The sequence below is a fragment of the Felis catus genome, chromosome B2 (assembly GCF_018350175.1).
Source record: "Felis catus isolate Fca126 chromosome B2, F.catus_Fca126_mat1.0, whole genome shotgun sequence".
NCBI classification, from domain to species: domain Eukaryota; kingdom Metazoa; phylum Chordata; class Mammalia; order Carnivora; family Felidae; genus Felis; species Felis catus.
The window spans coordinates 34,254,641-34,272,823 of NC_058372.1; the positions used below are offsets into that span (position 1 = coordinate 34,254,641).

At 55.1% G+C, this 18,183-nt stretch overlaps 1 long non-coding RNA gene across 1 annotated transcript; it reads right to left on the bottom strand.

Moving 5' to 3' along the window:
* Window positions 1-5,966: 5,966 nt before the first annotated feature.
* LOC102901381 lies at window positions 5,967-16,716 on the bottom strand. Its single transcript, XR_440288.5, has 4 exons — window positions 16,348-16,716; window positions 12,157-14,929; window positions 7,324-7,455; window positions 5,967-7,002 (listed from the first exon to the last, which is right to left on the bottom strand). It is a non-coding gene; the product is annotated as an uncharacterized LOC102901381 (long non-coding RNA).
* Window positions 16,717-18,183: the final 1,467 nt, after the last annotated feature.

Below are 18,183 nucleotides of genomic sequence, written 5' to 3' on the forward strand. Positions count from 1 at the left end.
ACGCCTGGATGCTGTTCTGACCCTGTCGTGCAAACAGCCGAAGGTATTTCCCAAGCCTGGGTACGTGCAGGGCTCTGAGCTGGCTGCCCCCCGAGGAGACACAGAGGCACCAATGCCTCCTCTCCAGGGACTTAGCTCTGATGTCTGGAACCTGGCTGACCCTCAAACTGAAATTGGCCGTGTGCCCTGTGAACTCCCAGAAAGCATTTATTCAGGTTTCTTTGCGGCTTTGCTTCCCTGTCCAGACCCCATGGGCACAAATCAGAATTAATCATATCCCAGGAAACCGGTGTATCAGCAGAGTGGGCATGGGTGGGCAGGGGCAAAAAGAGGGGTGACTGACTCAGATATTTGGTGGGTGAGGAGGGTACTGCTCAGGTCAACAGGAACCACACCTGTGGGGAGAACCCTGGGACTAGAGAGAGGTGGCAGCAAAGGCCAAATCCGGTGGCCTAAAAGAGGGATAACCCAGTGAAATTTGCATCATTATGAAGACTCTTGGCTATGGTGTCCATACCAGCTAATGTCCACCGGGCGCTTATTGGAAGCTGGACCCCGTTCTAGATGCTTTAAGTGTCTTAACTAAGGGAATCTTCAAAAACAACCTAAGGAAATTGTAGCACAGAGAAGTTCAATGGTCTGCCAAGCCAGCAAGTGGCAGAGCTGCGGCTAATCCTCTAAGCTACACCACCTTTCAGAAGTGAGCGTAGGGAGACAAGCTGTCGGCTGGCTGGGTGGCGAGCCTAGTGTGTTGAACTGTGGAATCAGCAAATTCTTCTGCCCTCGGAATTCTCATTCGAGCTTCCCCCCAGGTGGAAATGCTTAATTTACATAGAGGATAGAAAATGAAAATTAAAAAATCAACCACTCGACCAAAAATGTGCAGTCAACCAGGGCAGAAATGAAGATGATGTCAGCCTCTGCTGCCCCACTGTGTGGCCGTTACCCACCTGCCTGGGGGTCTCCCCTTCCACCGCATCCTCTCTTGTCTCCCGCTTTGCTGCTCCACTCTTCCTACCACCGAACATTCTCGGAACTTCCACGCCCTTCTCCCTTCTCTCCAATTACCAAAATCTTTCAAGACTCAGTCCAAATCTCACCTCTTCCAGAAAACCCTCCCAGACATCTCCGGTTGGAACAACTCCGTCCCTGGCCCGTGTGCTGAGATAGGATGTTCTTTCAGCATCAGCCATAATTCACTTTGCATTAGGTCACTTCTCAGGGGAATCTGTCTCCCTGGTGCCGTAAGCACAGAGATTGCTCAGGAGGTAGCTGACACCTGCCTATGCCATGGGCAGCTGGTCATAGTAAGCAGGTCACTAGAGGGTCTTGGGGACCTCTTTCTCCATTGACTTGAAAAAACAGGCTTGGAGACCCATCTAAATTCCATGTCAAAGGCCAGAAGATAACACGAAAATATGATGCATAGGATTTTACTCTCAAAATCTATTTTGAAAAAATGATCTACGTTCTAGAAAATAAAATAGCTTTGGCATAGCAGACATCTTACATGAATGAAGATTGAGCCCTACTGCTTCATGTAATTAAATCTGAATGAATTCATTCATTCATTCATTCATTTGCTCATCAGGCATTAACCGAATCTGGTTGCTCAGAGCTTTGTAAGTTGGCAAATACTTAAGACAGTGAGCGAGGCAGTGTAGTGCAGGGGTTAACCGTGCAGACTCTCCAGCTGAACTGGCTGTGTGTAAATCCCACTACTGCCTATCAGGCATGTCACTTGAGGTAAATAAGTCACTTAAACTCTCTGCGTATCAGTTTTCCCATCTGTAAAATGGAAATGATAATTATAGTACCTATCAAGTTAGTGAGGATTAAATGAACTAATGGATATTAATAATATAATTGTCTATTTATATATGTGTAAGATAGGAAGCAGTCCGAATTGTGTCTGCTCTGTAGAAATGCTGGCTTTTAAATCATTCTTGTCAGCACTATTTTAAAATGTGTTCCAGCAGAGAACGGGGGACCCCCTCAATGTGGAAAGATAATGATGTCCTTCCTAGGTTAAGGAGGGGACAGGCATTCCAGGCAACAGGAACAGCATGTGCAAAGGCTCAGATGTGCACACCGGCACGGCCAGTCGGGGGAACCGGGAGGCTGGGGTCTAATGTGTAGTTGGGGGCAGGCTTAGAGATGCAGGCACCCTGCACGCCCACCGCTGGTGGTGCCACATGAGGCGTTTGGGCCTCCGTTCTGATGGCAATGGTGAGCCAGTGAAGGGTTCTCAGTTACAGATCAGCTGTGTGTTTGAGGCAGATGGTTCTGGTAGCCGAGTGAGGGAGGATATAAGCTTGGAGGTGGGGCCCCCCCGCCCCCCTCCAGTTCGAAGCCCCGCGAGGGAGGCGGTACCAGATGCCTGCAGAAGCAGTGGCTGACTGGATGGGGTAGGAGAGGACAGATCTGGGGTGGCCCCCAAGTTCCACTGTCCGGGTGTTCCGCCCGTGTGGAACGAGACACATGCACGCGTGACAGTTGCTGCGTCTTACTCATTTCTGTAGCCTCCTCTTTCCCTCCTCCCCCTCCCCAGCACCACGCCAGGCACGTGTTGTGTGCTCAGTGACTGCGGCTGAATCAGGTTTAACGGAACCCCAGTCTGCTCCCTGCCCAGCCCCTAGATTGGGCGACCGTGTCACAAACACAATCACTCAGCCCTACCGTGCTCTGGATTACTGCTGCGCTGTGCCCTGGAGGCGTCCGAAAGAAGCCCCGCTTTCCCCTGAGGAAGCCAGTCTGCCCGGGACCCCGCTCTCAGCCCCAGAGCTGCCACATCCACCTGGGGACTGGGCCCTCTTCAAAGCCCTCCTACCTCTCCACGGGAAGGAGACAAGGGCCTAAGGCCCCTGCAGCAATGGGACGAATGAATGGAATGCAATCAAGAACTGACGGTACAAGCAAAGAGATCTACCAGCCCCGCAAAACGACGCCCCCCTGGAGACATCTGTTCCCAGAAGTGGTGGAAACCTTACCCCCCTCCCCTGCCCCCATTCCCGTCAGCCACCCAAGCAAGGTGCTGCCCTGGAGTGAACCCACAGCTCTTGGGTCTTTGTCTGCTACCCGTAGGGGTATTCACTAGTAAGAGAAATGAAGGCGAAAGAGCCTGGTTTGCTATAAATCCAGAGGCAGCCGGGAGCCAGCAATGGAGCACTGTCCTCACCCCACATTCCCCCAGAGCATCCTCAGCAGGCAGGTATGAGCGGGGCTCACCCGAGAGCTGAAGGTGCAGAGGAGTCCCACATCATGGGAGGATGAGTGTGTGTATACGTGCACCCACGTGTGCATACACGGGAGAGTGTGGGCACCCCAGGCGCATGAGGGCACCACTGCCTGCCCGTGCATTCCCTCATATTGCCCGCGTATACACCCATGTGTACGCATGCGTACCCATGCATGTGTCTTCGTGTGCCCACGTGTGCGTGTGCAACGAACGTCCGTGCGTGCACAGTGCCGCCCAGGGGAGGGGCAGGGGAGCAGAGGCAGCAGGGGGGTACATCTTTGCAAAGTTGATACATCTGTTTGTGGGCAGGTAGGTAGGAGTGGGTTTGGGTGTGGTTGTGGGAACGGGAGCCCTTTGTTTGTTGTGAGGGAGGATTTCTTCCCAGGTGTTTGTGAATGAGGACAGGACAGATGAGGTGGGGCAGCCGTTCTGGCAGAGGCCGTGTCTGTCCTGGTCCTTCCTGGGGTCACCTCCCAGGGTGGCTACCTTTGCCCAAAGTGCCCCAGTTTGGAGCCCCGGCTTGGGCCGGGCTGCCCAGCAGGAAGGCGCGATCTCACAGAGGCCCTGAGGAAGGATCAGATCAGTCTCGAAAGCCGAAAGGGGCATGTGGAAGTGGGGTGGGAGCAAGAATTCACCCCACACCTGCACTGGTGGTTGACAAAACAGATATCTTCCCCACAGAGGCTGTCCTGGGACAGGAGGGTTGCAAAGTGAGGGAGGCTCTGTCTGCTCCGGGAGTGGAGACTTCGGGGCCGCCACTCGACAGATCCCAGATACTGGGACACCTGGGTGGCTCAGTCAGCTGAGCGTCTGACTCTTGGTTCCGGCTCGGGTCGTGATCTCACGGTTGGGAGTCTGAGCCCCGTGTCAGGCTCTGCGCTGACAGCGGGGAACCTACTTGAGGTTCTCTCTCTCTTCTTCTCTCTCTGCCCCTCCCCCCCTGAAAAAAAAATAGATCCCAAATCCTGTGGGGGCAGCATGTGAATTAGGTCCCAGGTGACTGGGAGAAATGTCAGAGGAAGGAAGGAGGAGGGAAAGAGGCATTCGTGTGGCAGAAAAACCTGAGCAAAGGCCCTGTGGTGAGGAAACCCAGGGTACACTCACGAAAGTGAGAGCTGAGGGGAACGCGAAGCTCATCTCAAGTCCGCCTTCCTTCCGTACACGGGAGAAAACCGGGGGCCCAGAGAGGGCACGTCCCTCTAAGACCTGGAAGCAGGGACGAGGTCTCCTGACTTCTAGGTCAGTGCTCTTTCTGCTACTCCAGGACCAGAACGCCTGTGAGGGAAGAAAGCTGGGGAGTCAGGCTGTTGATTTTGCTTATCCTCAGTAGGGAGGACCGAGTCCTCCAGCTCCAGGGTCCCTGCTCTTTGCTTCCCTCTGTCAGCAGCTCACTGTGTGATACTGCACCAGTCACTTTACCTCTCTGAGGTCATTTGAAGCGGGGAGAAGGCCTGGCCTCACCTGGCGATGCTACTCTTCACCCCCTGTGAGCTGATGACATTTGTCTCAGTCATCCTCCTGTCCCCAGCACCCAGCAAGAAGCTATAGCACCACGTAGGTGCTCAAATAAGTGTTTTGTTTTTAAAATTTGTCGATGTTTACTGCTTGAGAGGGAGAGAGAGCGGGAGAAGGGCAGAAAGGGAGACACAGAATCCGAAGCAGGCTCCAGGCTCCAAGCTGTCAGCACGGAGTCGGACGTAGGGCTCGAACTCACGAACTGTGAGATCATGACCTGAGCCGAAGCTCAACCGACTGAGAGCCCCTCAAATACGTGTTTTTAAACAAAGGAAAGAAGAAATGATGAGTTCCGTGACTCTTATCCCACCCTACCTTGAGAGCCCCAGCCTCTCCCCAGGCAGGACATAGGGTGAAGGAGGCCCCAAATCGTAGAGACCTTGGAAGGGAAGGCAGGAGAGATAAATAACCTAACTGCCCAGAGGCCCTGACTTCTCCGTGCCTCTGGGCGGATGCCCTTGAGAGCGCCCTTCCTCGCAGCCTTGGCCTCACAGAAAACTGCTGCCAGAGGAGGGGCAGGGACCTCACGCAGAACGTGGGGGTGGATGGACTCAGGAGGAGCCCTGGCAGGCCTCTCCCTCACTCCTGCTCTCCCCACTCACCGCGCCTCTGCTCCAAGAAGTGTCCCCAGACCTCTTGTTCCAATCCTGAGAGGTTGGGCTGGCTCTGGAACCTCCTGTTTCCCATGCCAGTGACGCCTTAGTTTTTTTCTAACTGAATCAACCCTCCTTTTTTGAGGCCCCCTTCTCACGTTAAAGATTTTATTGCCCACTTCCCTCTCCTATGATAACAGCTGTATTTCTTTGAACCTCGTAAAACGCGTATGCGTGCACACACGCACAAAACTAATCTATCGTGTACAAATCAGATCGAGGTTCCCCCCCCCCCGGGGGGCAGAGATTGACTAGGAGGGGGCACACGGGAATTTAGGGGTACTGAAAATGGTCCAGATCTTGATCTAGGTGATGGTTGCACGGGTATATACACTTATCAAAAGTCATTAAGCTCTAAACTTAAGATTTGTGCTATTACTATATGTAGATTATACCTCAGTGAAGTAATGCTAGTATCTAAAAGACACACATACTTGGGGTACCTAGCTGGCTCAGTTAGTAGGGCATGTGATTCTTGATCTTGGGGTTGTGAGTTCGAGCCCCAGGCTGGGCGTGGAGCCTACATAAAAAAAAAATTAAAAGACACACGCAGAGAAATATATAGAATAGACATGCTCAGTTTAATCAATTATAAAGCAAGCACCCATGTAAACACCACACCCTGCACCCATAGGTGTCCCTATGTCGTTAGTCCACAGTGTTGGGTGTAACCAAGTGGCTCCCCTTGGACCCCAACACCCACAGATTGGGCATCTCGGCTGCAGACACCATGCACTTCCTGCTTCTCAGACTTAGGGGGACACAGACAGAGGTGGGGTGGAACCCATGGGCTTTGGAACCTAGAATTTCCCATCAGCACAACCCCAAGCTTGACTACAACTCCTGTTCTAGTGAGCTGAAGGAACAGAAAACACACCCATTTCCCCTTTCTGGGAGGGGGGTTTCCGTACTGACCTCCCCCCCCCCCCGCCAAGTCTTGGCTGGGGGGGTGGGGGATGTCCCCAGTGAAAGTCAAGGAGAACTGTGCCTTCCCTGCATCCATGCTAAAAATAATTCCAGGCAGGGCTGCTGCCACTGAACAGCAGGAAGGACAGATTCATGTTTTGCTTTAAACCTAGAAGCAGCTCAGCAGTTGGGGGCGAGGGAGGGGTGGGAGAGGGAGGCTAGGGATCTGAGAACCCTGGCAGTACTCTCCCCACCCCCACCTCCCAGCTGCAGCTGGTCGTCTCAGGGGTGCCTGGGAGGGGGGTGTGAGTGCAAGAGAGAGAGAGAGAGAGAGTATGTGTGTGTGTGGTGACAGGGCCTCCCAGCAGAGCAGGAAGCCTGGGAAGGTTGGAGATGGGTGGGGAGGGGTCTCTGTCCTGCTAACTGGAGCGTGCAGCCTGGAAGGGCACAAGTCACGTACTCCACGGGGTCCCCACCTCCTCTGAGAGGAGCTCTGTCCCAGCAGCCCACACCACGCTCCTCTGCGGCCCCTGCCCGCCTGCAGTGTGGTGCCTGCCCCTCGGGGGCTCCTGGCACACACAGGGCTGAGGATTGTCACTTCACAGTCCCCTGCTCTGTCTGGCTTCTGCTCTGCCCAAAGAGATGGGGAGGTCCTCAAGGGCGGGTGCGGTCCAGTGGCGAGGAATTTCCCTGGAAACGGGAAGTACAAGATGTGTCAGTGTGGGATCCCCGCTCGAGGAGTAAGCGGCTGAGTACAGGGAAGAGGCCCCCCTGGCCGCCCTCTCCTGCTCTCTCTCCTCCCACTGCTCCCTTGCCTGGCTCATGCTTCAGAGGCCTCTCACGTGGCAGCAGGACCATTCTGTAGGTGACCTCAGTTTCCCAAGGTAACAGTACAAAACTATCATGAATTGAATGAATTGGACGTGTGCCATGTTCCAGGCACTGTACTGTCTCTGACATGGATTATCTCACTTAATCCTCTCAGCAAGCCTCAATTATCAGAATTATTACTCTGCCTGTTTACAGATGATGAAACTGAGGCTTATGGTGATGAAGTGCTTGTCCTAGGATCCCGCTGGTAGTACGTGGCAGAGACGGGGCTCAAAGTCACGATTTGGGACAGAGAATGTCCATGATGGATATCTAGAGAACAACGAGACAAAAGTTTGGAAATTGGATCTTCCCAAATGATTTAGGACACACGGTTGCTGTACTTGATACTTTGGTTTAAACAAAACAAAACAAAACATAACAGTGGCTTTAGAACCAAAATTTGTACTACCAGTTATGATTTGGGCCAAGAAATGTAACCATTCTGAGCCTCAGTTTCCATCTCTACCAAATGGGTACAATAATCCTTGCATAGAATTGCTACAGAGTAATGAATTTGAACCCAACATTTTTTTCTAAACCTGGAAAACACCATGCTCCTTACTGCCTCAGGGCCTTTGCCTGTGCTGTTTCCGTTTTTTTTTTTTTTTTTAAGTTTATTTATTTTTGAGAGAAAGAGAAAGAGACAGAAGGGCAGAGAGAGAGAATCCCAAGCAGGCTCCGTGCTGTCAGCCTGGAGCCCCACACAGGGCTTGATCCCGCAAACCACAAGACCATGACCTGAGCCAAAATCAAGAATTGGACGCTTAACTGCCGGAGCCACACAAGCACCCCACAAGTGCTGTTTCCTATACCTGAACCCTCAGCCCGTAGATGTTCACACACACTGATTTGTTCTCATCATCTCAATCTCAGCTCAAACTTAACTTTCCTTAGAGCAGCCTTGCCTGACTACCCAGACTACCCCATTCCCCTCAATTGCATCGCTCTGTTTTGGGGATCTGAAATTATCCTTCTCATTTATTTGTTTTATGTGTTTATTTGTTTATGGCCTATCCTACCTCTCCAACTGCCAAGGAGGTAAGTTTCCTGAGAGCGAGGATCTCTGTAGGGTTCAAGGACCCATTCCCAACGTTCAAAGCAGCACCTGGCGAACATCAGAACTTGCTAAACATTTATGAATGAATAATGATCGTGCTTTAAAAACAGCATTATTTTCCAGTGTCTGACTCTCCCACAGGCCTCACTAAGCCAAAGGGCAGTAAATGTGGGTTAATGAGGGCTCAAGAGAGGGCTTTGGGCCTGGCCCAGGCCCAGCCCCGAAGCTCCCAGGCTGCGGGGAGCCATGAGGCTGCTTGGGCTTCCGGCTGCTCCAGGATAAAGGTCAACCCTTTTGCTGGAACATGAGGTTCTGCACCATCTGGGCCTGCCTGTCTCTGGCCTCATCTCCCTGGGTTCCCTAACCTGCACTCCATGTCCAGGCCAGACCAAACAACTCAAAGTGCCCACCGGAGAACACAGGCTGCTTCATGCCAGTGTGCCTTTATAGACATTATTCCCTCCACCTGGAATGCCCTGTGCCCTTACTTTGCCTGGCTAGCTCCTTTCAGACTCTCAGACTGGCTTCCCCAGAGGGGCCCTCCCTGACCCCTCTGGCCACCCCCAGTCCCCAACTTCCCAGGGCACTATAATGATCTATTTTTGTGCACCTTCCCGAGTAGGCCAGAGATCCCTCAAGGGCAATGACCAGCTTTCGTGCCACCAGGATAAACCACAGTGCCTGGTGCAAACAGTTAAGAGATTAACAGATGCTCCAGCACAGTTTTTAGACTTTGGGCCCCCAGGAATTAACACAATTGCTGGAGCACACAGTAGGTGTTCATTAAGTACCCACTGAGCACGTGAACCCCAGCAATCTGACACTGGCAGAGCTGGAGGCAAGGGGAGGAGCGCAAGTGGGGGTAGGAATGGAAGATGCTTCCTTGGAAACAAGTCGATGTCAGTTGGGACCCTAGGAAACTTCCCAGGAGAATGAACATATAAACAGCAAAAAGAAAAGCAAACACAGATGGATGGAGGCATATAAACAGGGCTCTCAGTGAGCAAAGACAGAGAGAAGGATGAAAGAGGAAGAACTGGGCTCAGAGGGGACAAAATGTGCCCATGAGAGCCGCAGAAGACAGGAAGCCAGAGACCGGGACAGGCCGACTCACTACAGGATGTCTGGTGCCCTTGCTTCAGCCTCTGGGGGTAGATAAGGGTGGCGTGGACAATGTGGTCCCTTCCTACGGTGGTAGAGCTGGGTGAGAGGCCACATGTCACGAGATTTTGGGACGTCTTGGGAAACTCTTCCTCTCTTAGCTCGGAAGAGGCCCCGGGTTATGAAACGAAGCACCCGAGATCGCACCGTCACAAACCAAGTTTCTTGCCTCTGGGTGAACAACCTAGCCACTCTTGCCTCACGTTTCCCACCGGGAAAGTGACTGCTCTTCTCTTGATGTTAGAGGAACGTTAAGATCACACTGAGTTGGGACATGTAGGTGAAACGTACATGGCCTGACACAAACCCCAGGGATTGACATGACGGCGGTGATTTCTCCCAAGGTGCTGCCATAAATGGGTCCTAACAGAGACCATGTCGCCGTGTCACTGAGTGCCACAGACAGACCTGAGTTCAGAGACTCAGGCTCTGGTTTTTGGATCCCATGCCAGATCAATACAACAAGGCAAAGTTTATTCCCAGGTGAGGGGGTGGTGAGTGGCAGCAGGCGTGCCAGTTGGCTGAGGGACAACGGAGGATGCCCTCAGCCAGCAAGCCTGACCATCCAACTCTGCCATTCAGCCTCCTCCAGGGCCCCTATGCTTCCAGCCTGTCAAATGGGCCGAAAACAGTTATACCTCAAGGCACGCACAGACTCCCAGGAGGCAGAGTCTCTGGAATCACTTGAGAAAGAAGGGACTGAAACTGTGAGGCTTGAGCAATGGAGGACTTACAATTTAGGTGCATGGTCTAAGCAGTCTAGCAGACCATTTAGAAATGCTGGCATTGGGGGCACCTGGCTGGCTCAGTCGGTTGAGCGTCTGACTTTTGATTTCTGCTCAGGTCACGGTCCTGGGGGCGTGGGATGGAGCTCTCTGCTGGGCTCTGCACTGAGTGTGGAGCCTGCTTGAGATTCTCTCTCCTTCTGCCCCTCTCCCCCGTTCACTTGTGCGCGCGCTCTCTCTCTCTAGGAGGAGGAGCAGGAGGAGGAAGAGGAGGAAAAGGAGAGGAAGTGGAAGAGGAAAGGGAAGAAGAAAAAAAAAGGAGGAGGAGGGGAGGAGGAGGAGGAGGAGGAGGAGGAGGAGGAGGAGGAGGAGGAGAAGGAGATGAAATGCTGGCATTGATGTCAGACAAATCTGAATCCCAGCTCTGTCACTTCTCTGAACCTCAGTTTCCTATCATTGTGAATAATCATATCACAAATTCCTGGGGGAAAAAGGCCAGGTCAGTCTCTGAATGTTGAAGCCACTTTGAGGAGGTTAAACTGGTCATGACTCAGAAAATCACTAAGTCACCAAGTGTCAAATTCCATTTCACAGCTTCTATTAGGAATGTGTGATTCCTGGAGGGTGGGGAGGGTCCGATTCCACCCCCCAACCCTCCCCCCCCCAGCCCCACCTCTGCCGTGTTCTCTGCGACTGATGGGGGAGGATCACAGATTAACAGGTCTGCCAAGCTTTGGGGGAGGCAACTTAAATAGAGCCTTCAGCTCAGTTGTCCAGCTGGGCTTAAGAATATTGCTGAAGTGCTCGGGAAAACAAGACTGGCAAGGAACAGAGGATGGACCTCAAAGGCCCGGAGAACCTTCAGACCTAAATCGGAGTCCATGACCTTGGAGGCAGTTGCAGGGCTGGGTGATGGGAGAGAGAAAGGGAACTGGGGGTTTTACCCTTTTGGAGTCCAGCTTTTCTCCTCCAGGGTCCTCTCTGCACCCCCGCCCCCACCACAAGAGTTTGGAACCCAAGGACTGATTCTTGGTGGGGTCCAGACCCCAGGTGGGAGGTGGGCAGATGAGAGCAGGGGTGACTGACTGACAGCAGGATGCCACAGCTGAAGAAGAAAGTATAAATATAAAGCGGCCAGTGTAGGACTGGACAGAGGCCATATGAAACACACGGTACATTCCGGCCCCAGCGTAACAAACTGTACCAGCCTTTTGGAGAGCTGGGAGCAGCGTGGAGGGGAGGGAAGGGAGCAGAGGTTCCTTCGAGGTTGGCCCTGCCTCCTCCTCCCCCACTTCTCCCACAGTTTGGGCACCGCAGGGAAAGTCCCGATGTTCCTTTTGCAACCACAGGAAACCTACTATCCCTGCTCACACTCTGTACCCAGTGTTCCTCTCAGCAGCTCCAGACGGGGAGGGAGCCGTGAGTGGGGGAGGGAGAGAGGGCTGGGGGTTCAGGCAGCCACAGCAGCCCAGATAACATGAGGGGAGGTGGTAAGCGTCGCGTGGCCGCCAGGACACTAACTCACAGACTCCCCGGCCCATAAGCGCTGCAACAGAGGTACAAATGGCGGTGAGGTGTAGGGAAGGAAGTGCCTTGCCCAAGATCACACAGCCAGTTGTTCACCAGGGTGGGACCAGAGTGCATCCAGAGCTGGGCAGCTCTCTTGGGTGTAGCGTGCAGGCGTGGCAGGCCAGGGAACAGGCAGTGCCCGTGAACTGAGGGTGGGGAGCCCAGATCCAAGGCTGCCTCTATGCTCTGGTTAAGCTCTGGGCAGGTCTGGCTTGGGCACCATCCCCTCCACTCCTTCCAAACCTACCCCCCTCCCTCCACCTAAATATTAGAGATAATGCATGTAAAGTGGCTAGCATGAAGGCTGGTTTGTGGTGATGTCAACCAGAATGAGTCACCTCCACGCCTCCTCTCTCCTCCTCCACACACACAGCCCAAGGCCTAGAACCTCCTGGGATCTTTCTCCCATATCACCACCTCCTTCCCGAGTCCCTATAGCTCTTAACATTTGGTACTCACCACCTGCTGGCTTGGGTTATTATTTAACCTCACGAGCTGTGTGTTTGTCTCTTCAACTGGTCTGCAAACTGCCCAAGGGCAGGAAATCATTTCAATACACCCAACATTTACTGAACATCAACTCCAGTGCCAAACTTGGCCTGTGGGGGATGAGCTCAAGTGTTGGGGGGGGGGGGGAGGGGGCTCAAAGAGGCAGACTTTGTTTCCGCCTCAAGGACTTTTTAATCTGGTTAGAAGCACAGGATTAGTAAACAGATCACTAGAATACGAGACAGGCCACACGCTGTGCCGTGAGAAAGGTACAGACTGACTGTGCCGGGCATTGGGAGGGGAGAGGAATCAGATTTGGCTGGCGCTGTTTCAAGCGGGCTTTCTGAGCTGGAGCTGAAGAGATGGGTAGCCTCGGAGCATGGGCACCCCTGGCAGCAGAAATGGCACAGCACACTGCGGAGGTTGGAAGGTGGGAGACGAAAGGACTTTAGGAATTGTGTCTTCAACTTTCTACTGACATCGTTAGCACGACCCAACAGAGCCTTCCATATGGTATGCTCAGTATGTCAGTCCTTTGTCCCCTCCTTGGTTTGGAGACGGTGGAACCTTCAGGAACTGCACTCAATGACGTCTTTCTGTAGATGGATGGGTAAAGAGAAAACGTGGCTCTGAATAAATCCGGGTTTGGGGCTGGAACAAAGGGAGGGGTCACGTTCCAGTTCGGGGTCGTCTTCTCCACCCTGCCGTCTGCTCCCGGGCTCTTCGTACTGCCGGCGTCCTGCCAGGGGTTTCCCAAGCTCTCCCAAAGGGCTGGGTTTGGTTTGCCAGCCCTTGGGAATCCCTGGAGTCTCCAGGCTGGTGCGAAGAGCGGACGGGGAAGAGGGTCCGAGGCACGAGGAGGAGGAGGCTCCTCGTGGCGGGGGTGGGGTGGGGGTGGGGGGATCGCTTGAATCGGCCCCCCTCCAGCGGGCTTCCGTTGTCACGTGACTGCATCCCAGGTCTTCCAAGTGTGGGGCTGGCGCGCTCCCAAGCTATCCTCCTCCAGACTGGACCGAGCGCTAGCGGGGCTTGGGCGGCAGCCTGGGCGGCTCCTTCTCCCTCGAGGAGCTACCGACACCTGCCCCCCCCCCCAAGTGTGCCGCTCGGGCCCCACGCGCGCCCGGGCTTCCACAGCAGGGCTCAGGTGGGGGCTGGAGAGGTCTGGGTGCTGTACGTAAGGCTGGCGCCCGGGCTGGGCTGCGGGGCCTCGCGGGCCGGGGGCGCGTCGCCGGGGCTCCGCACCAGCCCCCCGGCCGCCCCTGGCCGGGCCCCAGCGCGCACTCGCAGGGCTGCGGCGGCGGGGAGGCTGCGCGCCGAGCGCAAGCCGCGAGCACAAACAGGGCGAGGAGGCTGGTGTGAGCGCCTGGGCCCGGTGCCAGCGCGCCGGGGCTGGAACACAATGTCCCGAGCGGGCGGGCGAGCGGGGAGCGAGAACAGCCTGACTCAGCAGCTGGGTAAGTGGGTGTGCTCGCTCACCAGATCAACCGCTCTTGCAGCCTGCGGTCAGCGACGACCCGACTCTCGGAGGCTCCCTCGAGCCCGGGGGAGGAGGAGGGGGGGGGGTGCGGGCGTACCGCCGGCTCCCCGGCTCCCGCCCCTGCCTGCCCCTGCCTGCCGCGCGGGACCTCTACGTGGCCCCTGTGAGCATCCCTCTGCCTTCTCGCCCCTGCGTTCCAGCGTCGATCGGCCCCCCAGCCCGAGCTGAGCAGCCTCGGCCCATCTGGGAGGGGAGCTCTCCTCCTGCCCCCCTGGGCAGGTGTGGCCCGGCCTGCAGCTTCTGTGTACAAGGCCCGTTTTCCCCAAAGCCCACCACTCTTGGAGGCCCCTGGAGGTCTTGGTGTGGGGGGGTGTAACTCATAGCGGCAGATGGAGGTAGAAATTTCTTCTAGGGTGGCGGGGAGCACAGGAAGAGGATGCTGAGAGAAAATGGGATATAGGGCAAGAAGATCTCCTCCACCTCTGTCCTTGGCTGACCCAGAGTTTAGAGTCTCTTCCTGTCCCCTCCCCTCAAAACCACGAGGCCCCTGAAGATTTCCTCAGAGGGAGGGAGAAGCAGGTGGGGAGGTGCTTTGAAGCCTGAGACCCTGCTTTTCTGCCTTCCCCACCCTCCCACCCAAAGCCACAACAAAGACCCATGAATCCTGCCACCCAGCCACAAAGCTTCTCCTTCCTCTGCTGTGCCTGCTGTCCCCTGTGGTCTGGTAGGGCCTTGGTGAGGATGACAGCCCGGGGCAGGGAGCTCAGATGGCAGCCCAGAGCAGGACTCTTCCTGGAGGTGGAGACCTGTCCCACACCCCAGCCTCCTGGGGTGTCTGCAAGGTGCCCCAGGGGACACGCTGTGCCTGGCGTGTGCCAGGGCTGGCAGGGAGGGGCTCCGTCCTCTGCTGAGTTCCAGGAAAGGCCCTGGCAGTCAGCACAGGCCTGGGCTCCAGGGCCTTTGAGGGTGGGGCTGGGGGAGGGACCCCAGGCAGCTGAAGTGCCTCACCTGGGCCTCATGCCCCTGGGCCATCTGATGGCATCTCTGGCATCCTCTGAGGAAATGGATGCCAATGCAGGCCTGGGCCATGGACCCCCTTCCCACACATAGAGTCATATTTCCCACATGTGTGCTCGCCCAGCCAAAGCTCACAGAATCTCCCAGCCAGGAGGTACCTCAATGTTGTCAACTCCAATCTTCTACCTGGTATATGAAATCAGTCCAGGATATCCCAGGCCAGTGATGGTTCTGGAGCTGTTTGCACACCTGTAGTGACAGGGACACTCTCAGAAGACAGCCCACTGCCCTTCTCCAAGTCCAGTCACCTACAGGACACTTGCCCTCGCATGGCCTGGAAGTGACTGAACTCATCCTCCTGTCCCTCACACCAGCTCTTCCCCGTTACCCACTGTGGGCTCTCCCATCCCCCAGACTCACCACCAAGGTGGGTTAATTTTTAACTATTTTCTCTCCTTCCCCATCCTGTGTCTGATCCACTACCAAATTCTTCCCTTTGTTGCTTTTATTACAAGATGTATCGTTCCTTATTTTTCACATTCACCGCTTCCTCTCTATCCCCATAGATTCCACCTTTGGCCCAAATTCCCACAGCCTCTGTCACACTGTCCTTTCTGACCTAGGATTTTCCTTTCTCCTACTGGAATAATCTTTCTAAAACGCTGTTTAGTGTGTATGTTTTCAGCTTCAGATTCCTCAAACGCTGGGCATACCAGCTGTTAACCTGTGTGTTCCATAAGAAGGGACCCAGATTAACTCATGATGCGCCCTGACCACAGAGTCCAGCCCTGGGCCTGTTACATAGCAGAAGGGCAGCAAATGACCTATCCACTTGGTTGTGCTGACTTGGTGACCCCATTACCCTGGAGTCTGTTGGTTCCTCATGCTCGCTCAGGCCCTTTTGTTTTGAAAAGTCCCTGGTTTTTATTTACCACATCTTCAGAGAGGGGTGGGGAAGGGAGAGGCTGACATCCAAGTTAGCATCAGGGAGTTTGTGCGAGGTGCCAACTGCAAAGACCTTGAGTGCACAGTGAAATGAATGAGTGCAGCTGCCTGCTGGGATCCTCTGCTTTGGTAAGACACAGAAAATCACTGAGGAGGGTGGAAGGCAGAAAGGTGAGTGGGCGCAACCAGTGACTTTGGGTTTATAGACGGATCTTTTCACCGTTGGAGATTGCAGCCTGCCTAACTCTGGGTCCCTGGTCTGATGCCCGTGGATTGTTCTCTTTCTTGGCAGCAGATCATACACAGACACGCACACACACACTTTCTCTCTCCCTCCTGGTGATCCTGACCCCCAACATTTCAACATCTACCTCCTGCAGGAAGGCTCTGATACTCTACAAGCCATTTCGATCGTTTTGTCAACTTCCCTCTGCGCCCTGTGAGCTGCCTTCAATCTCTTCTCTATTTTATCGCTTACTTATGTCCCGTAATATTTTCAACCCCATTGATTATAATCTCTTTCATGGCAGGGATAGTATCTTTCATTTATTTATTTAATATAATCTGTTTGTTTAGAGAAGGGAGCATGAGATAGGACACTTTGACTTTGGAGGCCACTTAAGCCTGGATCTGGATTCCAACACTTAGCTGTTTGGCCTTGGACAACTCTCTCAACCTCTGAACCAGTGTCTTCATCTGTTAAAGTCACTAGTGATACTTACCTTGCAGAACGAGGGGCAAAGATTACAGAGAATACAAAGGGCCCAAAAAAGTGCCTGTTGCAGAGTGATCAGACAATAGTTGGTCTTCATTCCCTGCACGCTGGGAGCCTTCCCTGAATTGGGGGACAAAGTTCCTTAACTAGCCTTCCCCCCCATACTGGAACACTTTTTAATCATTACACTGGTTCCACAGACGTGACCCGGGGCGCAAGGCCATCCTACCCTAACTAACAATAACGGGTGAGGGCAGGGTTCAGACCCTGAGCCACCATAGCCCAGTGCCTAAGCATGGCGCCCAGCAGAGCTCAAGCTCAATGAACGTTTGTTGAATGAACAGAACCGGTCCTCCCTTCGGTTTCTTGCAGCATCAGCGAGTGAGGAAGCAGATTGAAAAGCCCGCCCCCGCAGACTCCCCACCCCCACCTGGGTCCCAAAGCCTCCAGTAGCCTCCTTTCTCTAAGGTCTCTCCTTCTCCAGCCCGCTTCCCCCACCCCGGTTGCCTTGGAAACAGTGACGTGTGCATGCGGGGCGTGAGCCCTCTCCATCCTCTCCTGGAGCTCCTGGCCCCTGCCTACTCAGACCCCGGCAGAGGATGAGATTGGGGGTCCTCGACCCTACCGCCCGCCTCCCGTCCCGGAGCTAGCCACGCCCACAGGGCCGCCCCCCGCGGGCGCGTAGCTCGCTCCAGTGCGGGCGCCCCACCCCCAGCCCGCCCGGCGCCGGTGAACTGGCGGGGGTCTGGAGAATGCCGGTTTCAGCCTCTGGGATCCCTTCCCACTCCTTCACCCCTGGCGGGCCAATGGATCCCGAGAACGCGGGCCGGCCCGCCCCTTCCCGGGCAGCCCTCGAGCGCGCTCCGCGTCCTGGGGGGTAGGCGGGAAGGGTGGGAGCCCCCGGGGCGCCCGAGCGCCGCGGAGCGCGGGAGAGCAGGGGTTAAACAAGGTGCCGGCGCCGGGCGCGGCGGGAGTGGGGGAAGGGAGCGAAGGGAAAGTGAGAGCGGGGGCGGCGGGGGGGCGGCGGGGGGGACGGGAGCGAAAGAACATCCTGTGCCCGTCGCCGGATGCGCGCCTGGGGAGGAGGTAGTCCGGGGAGGGGGGGAGCTAAGCGGGGAGGCCCGGGGCGGGGAAAGGCTCGGCCTCCGCCCCCCACCCGGCCCTCCTCCTCTGGGGGCGCCAATCTCAGTGCTTTCGCCGCGTTTCTCCTTGTCCCCCGGCTTCCGCTGGAGTAACGAGCTACAGAGAGGCCCCCGAATCTGGTTCCTGGGCCTGGGTAAGAGCCAGCTGGGGAGGGGACGGTCTCGGAAAGCGTGGGGTCCACGGCAGGGCACGGGCCGCACCCCCTGCCTTTCGTCTCTCCACTTTCTGGCTTTCTGCCTGGAGGAGCTCGCACGGATGGATTGCCCCCTGCTCACCAAGAGTCGCAACATAAATTCTGTCATTCAAGTTCTGACAGCAGCACTTCCTGGAGTTGGTAGGTGTCAGTAAACCCATATTCCGGAGGAGGAAACACAGGCTCAGATTATGGGATTTGCCCAAATCCAAGCCCATCGGACTCCAGTGAACGTTCCAATATACAGTAGGCTAATTTCCCCTTGGTTTCTCCTGTGCATACAAGCGCTGGTCCCCTCCAGTGTCCCCCGCCATGAAGACCTAGCACTGTGTCTTGCACAGTAGGCCGCCAATAGCGTCATAGGCTTTTTAAATTAACTCGGTTGAAACACTCATTACCAGGGCTTCGTAGGTTGGGGTTTCGTAGGTGGGGAATGGGCTGGGGGAAAGAGCCCTCCTGGTTTAAGTATTCTGGGGGGCTTCAGAGAGGCTCCAGAGTTGTTCAAGG